The sequence below is a fragment of the Odontomachus brunneus genome, unplaced genomic scaffold (genome assembly GCF_010583005.1).
Source record: "Odontomachus brunneus isolate Ranch 3 - 2012 unplaced genomic scaffold, Obru_v1 Obru_scaffold_105, whole genome shotgun sequence".
NCBI lineage: Eukaryota > Metazoa > Arthropoda > Insecta > Hymenoptera > Formicidae > Odontomachus > Odontomachus brunneus.
This window is the reverse complement of record NW_022639555.1, coordinates 125,597-134,766: the sequence shown is the minus strand read 5'-3', so window position 1 is coordinate 134,766 and position 9,170 is coordinate 125,597. Positions and strand designations below refer to the sequence as shown.

The following is a 9,170-nucleotide window of genomic DNA, read 5'->3' as shown; positions in this document are numbered from 1 at the left end:
AGGCCAGAAAGGGGGCCGTTTGGCATACTGAAATAAGTAGCTCCGTGTACGTGTGCGTTCTTCCATTTTCTTTGTCGCGTCGCGCGTTCTAATTTGTCCAACCATTTTAATTAATATCTCGAAATTTTACGTGGTTGTTTGAAAAATGACGTATACAATTTTTGTTCACTTTTATGTGTTCTACTTATATTTTTCTTTTGGTCCATCTTACGCGGGACACCCTGTATGTATTTTCGATGCTGAATGTCATGCGATGATATATGTATATATTTCCAATACTATAGCTTAGATTGCTCGTTATTTTGAATGCCAATATAAGAAACATTTTTATTTCAGATAGTTGTATGTTGTAAGATATATACAGGGTGTCCCGAAACTGCCGGATGTTATTTTAATGGCAGATTCTTTAGAACATTTTAAAACGAAAACTTTCATACAAAAATGTCGAGGCTATAATAGTTTTCAAACGGGAAGCGATTATATTTCACCAATAACAGGGCTGAGATTTCGCGCGTTCAGGCACGTCGAAATGACAAGTGATAAAGGTGCCACACGCCATATAGAATAGCGGACATCTTCATGGTAATAATTGATCGACACTTTGACAGATTAAGTTAAATATTTCATTTTTACTTGAATCATATTTAAGATGTCTTACAACTATTATTCGTATAAAAATTATGCTAATGCAATACGTAGAAAAGCGGTAAAACATATTATGACAATGTTATTGTAAATTTATATGATTATAATATCGTAATTAATGATCATAATATCGTAAAAAAGTGACACTTATAGGAGCACCTTTATCATTTGTCATTTCGACGTGCCTGAGCGCGAATCTCAGCCCTGTTATTGGTGAAATATAATCGCTTCCCGTTTGAAAACTATTATAGCCTTGACATTTTTGTATGAAAGTTTTCGTTTTAAAATGTTCTAAAGAATCTGCCATTAAAATAACATCCGGTAGTTTCGGGACATCCTGTATATAAGATATACAAGATATTAATACTATTACTGTATATGCGCGTCTATGAAAATTGTGGAAGGACGGAATATTCATTGTGCTTTTAGGTTGCGGTAGGCAGTTGTAACAATGTCGATTACGTTGCATTGCTTGTTATCATTTGTAAAAGAACTGTCGTACAAATAAATTAGTTGAATTAATTTTTGGTTGGACGAAACAAAATTTCTGATTTTTATAAATCAAATTTAGTTCTGAGAACCAGAAATGTTCTGCTTCAACCAGAAAGCATTTAGTTCGTTCATTGTCAGATTAATTCAACCAAACTTTTATCTTCATCTAGTATTAAAGCAAAGCATGGCATACAGAATATGTTATTTTAAATAACACGTTTTAATATCTCTTCTGTAACTCGTCATAGAAAATTTTTTAGACAAAAATCGCATGATTCGAAAAGTGATACAAAGTAACGAAGTCAGTTTGATCTTGTGTAACAATACCAAAGTCACATAAGTATCACATTTAAATTTTTAAATGGAATCACAATTTTGTTAACCGATTTCTTTGGTTATTCTGTCTATAAAAGTACTGAAGTAAAATTATCGTAAAGTGAATATTTTTTTAGATACTTTACATTTTATTTTCATACTTTACATTTTATTTTCATACTTTTAAGTACAAGATATGAAATATCTCGTGAACTATCCACTTTTTGACAATTTCTATTTGCTATTTTAGTTTGTAGAATTATAAAAGAAATCGATAATACTGACTTGATGAAAAAATCAGAAATTCTGTTTTTCTTAACCAAAACGCATTTAGTTTGTTTATTGTCACATTAATTCAACTAATTTTTTTCCGTGTAGCCAGGCAAATCTACTATGGTATCTTTGAGATAAATTCTTTACGTATATTGGCTGTCAATGTTAGATAGCTACATGACTATTACTGCCAGAGTATTGAAACGACGATTATTCCTCTTAATGTTCCTTCCACTATCTATTACTAAAAGCACATCTGGTGGTTGTGGGACACTCTGTATAACAGCAAAAAGTTGCCACAACGGCCAGGTCATCTAACTGATGAACGGAGGAAGACGAAGCCGCTTTCGTGGCGTGCCGATATAAAGCTCTACGGGTTCCCCGTGATTTATCACCCTATCATCCAAAGCGTAGCCGAGTTCTCGCGACACGCTGCGTTCAAAATTGAAGTTGCGCGAATCGGAAAGGATGATCTTCAATATCAAGATCATGGAGAAGAGAAAATCTTCGAGAGAAAGAGTAAATTTCACTGAGGACTTGCCCGGTTTGCGAGTGAAATTTCAAGGATGCAATTGTATCTCTAAGGTATGCCATAGTTTGCTCGAACGCTATCGGCCGCCTACGAGCCGGATTGTGAGAGAAAAATAAGGGAAGTGCCTTGGTTTTTGCTTTCTTTACAGTTCGCGTTATCTCACGTTCCTCCGAACACGCTTTTACGGCTACCAAAGCCTTGAGAGGGTCACAATCGAATATCGATAACTGCTCGAAGAAAGTACTCGCGGAACGTACATATATGTAACTATATATCTCATGCAATAACGTCCAGTGCTCCCCGGTGTCCTTAGACGGCGCTACGTCGGGCGGAAACGATACGGCTGACCGTTTTTCGTAAGGGAAAACCGCGTAAAAAGAAAGCCAAAGGGTAAAAGCTGAAAACTGCGCGGCGCGGAAGGAAAAGAGACCGTGGGGATACGAGCGAACTGGATGTCTCTGCGGAGCTCTTTGGTAAGCTCGTAGCAGTCCTTGCGCGATGCCGAAAGCTCTTTGCGGGGAAAGCCCCGGCGTACCCGCGAAACGCACGTCGCATAAACGCTCCGCGTAAAAGGTACTCCACGTAGTCGGCCACGAAAATTCACGACAGGATACTGTATATTACCCAAAGGAGGAAGATACGAATCTCGCGTCGCGGAGCGATCCACCATCTGAGAAGTTTTCCCGCTCGCTATCGACATCTTGTCTCGCAGATTCGCCGGTGAAGTATTGGAATATTTGCGCCATTCGACATTAATCTTCCGCCGATCGCATTAAAAAAGTTACGCCAACGACTGCGCGTATCCGTCAGATACTATCATATTTCACTCAGAGGAAAAGACATGACGATGACAACTATATGGGTGACAACTATACGAGTTTTGTATAAAGAATTAATGTATGTAGTTTAATAAATATTTTATGGTTATTGCAACTAAAACTTTAGTTAAGTAATCAAACTTTAGTTTTAAAATTCTATTTAAAGTTTAGAAAAATGTTTATAACTTTTGATAGAAGCATTTTTCAAAGAAATGTTTCAGATAAAATTTACTTGTCTTTTTCCGTCTTAATCCAAATATATAACATTTTAAAGGAGGTTCCATTTGAAATTACAAAGTTACCTCCCGTCCCTCTTCAAGGAGGAGCAAGGGCGAATTTTTGTTTATGTAGTTAGAAAGATCCCTCAAAACTTTCTCATAAACAACTTTTGGATACGACAAATATTTTAGAGTTCTTGGGTTGTCACACTTTACGTGGGCTGCCCTGTATGTATACATACACAATATTACAAATAAGAAAAAACTTTTACTTTTTATTTTTCTGATGAGTGCTTTATATTTATACATCGGTTAATTATAGATGTTCAAATTAGTTAAAGATATACAGATACAAAAATAGATATATAAGTATTTAAATATATACGTATAAATGTAAATGTATTTTAAATATTAGTATAAATTATGAATTTTCTTTCTCTCCACCGCTGTATTTTGAAAACAAAACGATCAATAATTCTGAAATTTATGTATAAAGTATATATTAGGTTTTAATGTTATATATTAGGTTTTAATACTATATATTAGCTTTTAATATTATAGTAGTTTTTCATTTTAAAAAAATCACATAAAAGAAAAAATAGAAATTAAAAATAGCAAACCTCAAAGAACACGTGTAAAAAGTATCAACTTTAGTTGCAAACATCTCAGAATTCCCGAATAATCAATCTTTTTTTAATCGAACGAGCAGTTAGATAATATTTCACTGTGTATATAGGACAAATTTCATCAAATTTTCATGAAATTCGTTTCATAATATTTTAACTAATATTAGAATAGGAGACAAAACCTTGTCTTCTATCCTATGTGTATATTTTCTTAGCACCGCTATATTGAAGTTAGAAACTGTATCCGATAGATGTCGCAACCAATAAAGGATTAATTTGTGAAAATAATGATATCCTATACATACATACATACATATATATATATATATATATATATATATATATATATATATATATATCATCGCAGTTTTATTTCATTATCAATCAACATTCATTTTGTTTAAATAACCACTTTTTTTTTAAAAGACCCGAATTATTAGAATCACAACGACCGAGTGATAATACAAGAAAATCCACAAATTATCATTTTACAGGCGTCAATATCAGTCAGATATTCTTAGATAAAAAAATTAACGGAAAACAAAAATTTTACCATCCGCTATCTTATTATACAGTCATTTATCTATTTTTTAACAAATATCTCACAGAATATCTTATAAAAATTTCGTAAAAATAAAATCAAGTTAAAAGATAATATAAAATCAAAAAAATTACTTATTCACGTTCTTAAATCTCATTAAAAAACAACGTTCTATCTTAATCATAATCGGAACATTCTGTCGATCATAACCGGATATTTGAGAGCAAAGAGAAAAATAGATATAAAGATCAATTTTTCCCTATACTATTACGAATTGATGAAATATAGAACGTTGTTTTTTAATAAGTTTTAAGAACGTGCATTGTATTTGATTTTCCATTATGTTTCAACTTGATTTTCTTTGTCCTTACGAAATTATAATTTAATTAAATTTTATATATATATATATATATATATATATATATATATATATATATTATATTGTATATTTGACGCTATAGTATAAGGGGAGACGGAGAATCAGTTAAACTACGATCTTAGAGTTAACTGACGTTGACGAAAGCAGCCCTGAAATGGCAGTAACCGAGCGAGCTATCGCGCATCGAGGCACCTAGCTTTGTCAGTCTCGATTGTGTCATGCCCCGAAGAGATCGCGCGCGTATCGCGTGTCCTCATATAGTCAGAGAAGGAACGGCGGATGAGCATTTAGGCGTGTACAGATATACGTATATATTCTTAATGCGACTGTAATGGACTTGCCAAATATTCAACGCGCGCGAAACTCGCGTTAACTTAAGCACGGTTACAAAGCCGATAGTTGTTAACTTCCGGGATAAGGCGAAGGAGCGCCTCGAGACGGTACAAGTGCTGGTTACTACCCGCGCCCAGTTAGCCCAGCCGGGAACTTCGCCGAAGGTTGTTAATAATTTAATCAATAAGCGAGTAAAATGGATCCTAAGACTCAAGAGTGAAAATAAACGATGAAATATCGCGAGAGCAAATACCATATCGAAGATAAGAGGTCGATAAGAGTGATAAGTAAAAACCGCGAGTAGGAAATTTTCTTCTACATTAATTCCGTAAATTTCGTCAAACTCGAGGACCAATAAAGAATCACCAAATATATTAATATCGTATTGTTAATATATTTAGAAGATTCATTGCGATCCTAATATTAGCATGGACAATTTGAAAATTCTTTTTAAAAAGATGATCACTCAAAAAAGGTGATCACTCCTATTGATAAAAAAACCAAAATAATATAAATTATATAGACTATCCTCCCCCCCTCTCTCTCTCTCTCTCTCCCCTCCCTCTCTCTCCCCCCTCCCACTCCCTCTCTCTCTCCCTCTCCCTCTGATTACAAATAATTGCTTACTATCGTTTCCTCCATGTTAAATCTTAAAAAAAGATTCCTTTGGGAATTACTTAATATTTAATATTCATCTCACAATATTGTATTCCTTTAATCTCTTTATTCTTAATTTCAATCCGCAATATATTGATCACTTGACTTAAGTATATGCAGAAAAAGTAATATGATCAAATAATAAACAATTTAATAAATATTAAGGTATATATATAGAGATAAAAGTAGTAACAAATTTTTGTTCTCATAATCTCCCTCTTGTCTTTTTAATATAAAACGTTTCAACGGAAATTAAATATCTTAAGAGGTGATTTTCCAGTTTAGATAGCCAAAAAATAGGTAATTTTTACGAATTTTTTTCAAAGGAATAAATAAATATATAAGGTTTTGACCATACTATATACATTATCATTACTTTAAGTATTAAAGAAATATATTTTTAGTCTAAAAAAATTGATACTTTGTTGTTCAAATTTTTTGTGCTGAGCGAGATATCACCAGAAGCCTCTAATTGATGAACAACATTACAACTTTTGCAATAACTTGAAATAAATGGGACAAGAAAATTAGTTTGACCTTTTGAAGAATGAACTTTTGTTGCGTGCAGAAAGAATGAATATACTTATAAATAATAGAATGAAAATACTTCGAAGTTATAAGCCATTTTCCCATTCTTTTTTTTTTTTATTTAGTGTCCCGAGAAAAATACAAATTTTGGAAATTTTTTTCGAAAAAATTTAGGTTTATTCTCCAACAAATTTAAAGCAGTTTTTCTAACTTTTCTTGTCTCATTTATTTAAGATATTAGTACACTATAATGTTCACCATCGTACTCAAGCACAAAAACCTAAATGAAAAATTTTAATAACTTTTTACATTTAAAACGACGATAAATATAATGATCAAAGTCCTATATTGATATCTTTATTCATCTTTTCTAAAAAAAATTCGTAAAAATCTTCTATTTTTCATTCAATTATTTAAATCAAAACTTTCTCTTAGAAAGCTAAGAAGTAAGAAGAAAAACGATAAAAATAATAGTCATGTGCTATTTACCAATAATAATTTAAATTTAATAAGAAACTATCACGATAAAAAATAACAACTATGTGCTATTTATACCAATAGTGATTTAAATTTTGATTCCAAATAATAATAAGGTTAAACAGAAATAAAAAAGAAACCCTTGGCGAATATCAACAAATCGGAACGAGTCGTTATTAGATGGACAAAACAACATTTTTAAGACTTATACTAAATTCTTAGGCCGGTAATGTCGTTCATAATTATAATAAATTATTTATAACATTTAATTAAGAGCATAATTAATTACAAATTTGTATTCACAGCCATTACTCGGCTATTGGGATAGATATTTCTTGTTACATAAAATAAATGCAAACACGTACTAGCTAATAATCGGAAATTCATAAAGCTATTTGTCATGAATTATTTATAAAATGACTACAAGCGCCCGCCGAAATTTCTCTTTATTTCCGATAAGTTCATTAAATGTCCGTTATAAAATTGGAAATCTTCTGTATAATAAATGATTCCGCATACTTGGAAGTATGTAATGTATCACTGCCCGCATCTTAGCAGTCTACGTCCTCCGTTCTGGATCCAGCATCTTGTTCCCGGCTGCCCCGGATATTTCATCGTGCTACTGACATTAGCACTGACACTCGCGTAAATACAATTCCATCAGACAAACTCGTGTTAATGAACGCGATCTCGACGAGAGAGCTCGGTTCAGTATGTCAAGAGCCGGCGAAATATTTTAATCACTCAACAGGAATTACAAACAACGCACTGATTCATGTAATCCGCGTATCGCTCGCTGGCCCGGAAAATAAAAGTTGTTCTGCATTAGTGAGAAGTAGATCGCGAACGAACGCAACAATTAATCAGAAGAGTCAATAGTATCATTGACTCTTCCGATTGGCTTGCGACAATTGTTGCGTCTGCTTGCGATCAACTCACGACTAATGTAGGACGACATTTGAAAACATTAAAAAAAGCGCGCGTCGCTCGCGGATAAATGTGGTCGCCTTAAAGGGATGCTGAAGCTGAAAACTTTACCGACAGAACACTGACATTTTTCTGCAAAGTTTACGCGTATTGGTTACATAGAATTACAAATGCTTTTACGCAATGAATGTACGTGCAAAAATAAATAGGAACATTGCTCGATATGTGACGAAAACGAACAAAAAAATTTTAATATAAGATCTCAAGCTGTCAGTTAGCGTAATATTTGCCTAATCCAAAAGTTCCACAACTTGTACATACCGAAAGTGTGGATGCTCCAAACAGAAAAATTTTGAAGAACATTGCTCTACCTTCGCATCTCCATTTGGAAGATATTAAAATACTTAAAAATATTGAAAAAGTTTTTAAAAATATCGAAAGATTTCTACACATATGTGGTTAGGTTTTCCGTTGAAGATGATAAAACAAAGCAATACACATTCATGTAAGTTCTGTATATACAAGAAATACAAAAAAGATAGCGTGATTATGTTAGTGACGATCATCTCTGCATTATCGACATTATTCGAGTTCGTCATCGACTCCAGCATCCCCTTAAAAGTCTTGAATGTCTCGAGCGCGGCGATTAATGTCATCTCTCAGCCATTTAGCGACAAACAACGACGGTTGGAGATTGTTTTAATTTCTCACGCGTTACATACTTTTCCGCAATCGAATATTACATGTTATGTATATTTAATCGGGCTGTCATTGAAGTCACGTTAATTTCTCCGATCAAATCCACTATAACTATGTTATGTACGCGAGTGTCAGCGCTAGTGTCAGTCAGTGGGATGAGTAAGTAGCCGGAGTGCCACGACGGAGCAGCGGAAAGCAGGATGCTGAATTGGGAAATCAGGATAGGGAATGCAGAATGCCGAGACGTGGACAGCGATAGATCATGCATTTGCAGATACGTGAAATCATTTATTATATAGGACGTTTCCTCTTTTGACGAACGTTTGACAAATTTATTGAGAATAAGAAAGATGTCCGAGTCGAAATTTAGATTCGTAGTCCGTCATAATTTAATAAATAATTATGGCTGCGTGAATCTTTGATTACATGTCAAGTCAATAAAAATGTTGTATTGATATTTTACCAATTTACATTTTAATCTTTATTCATTTTTTCAAATTAATAGAACATTATATATGCGTGTATTTTTAGATACGTTAATTTTCCTTTTTTAATTCATGAGATAAAATATCAATTCTTGAACACGTATCTATACATCTTGAACATTCTTATTGTTTTGGTCTTTAAAAATGCGAATATTTAAATTTTTAAAACAGAATATATATATATATATATATATATATATATATATATATATATATATATATATA

The 9,170-nt window shown here is 32.9% G+C and overlaps 1 protein-coding gene across 2 annotated transcripts in view; it reads left to right on the top strand.

Annotated features, from left to right (window-relative positions):
* The window catches only part of LOC116849070 (protein vein), a 934,475-nt gene that overhangs the window by 901,276 nt on the left and 24,029 nt on the right, over nucleotides 1-9,170 (top strand). The gene's annotated exons all lie outside the window — the stretch shown is intronic.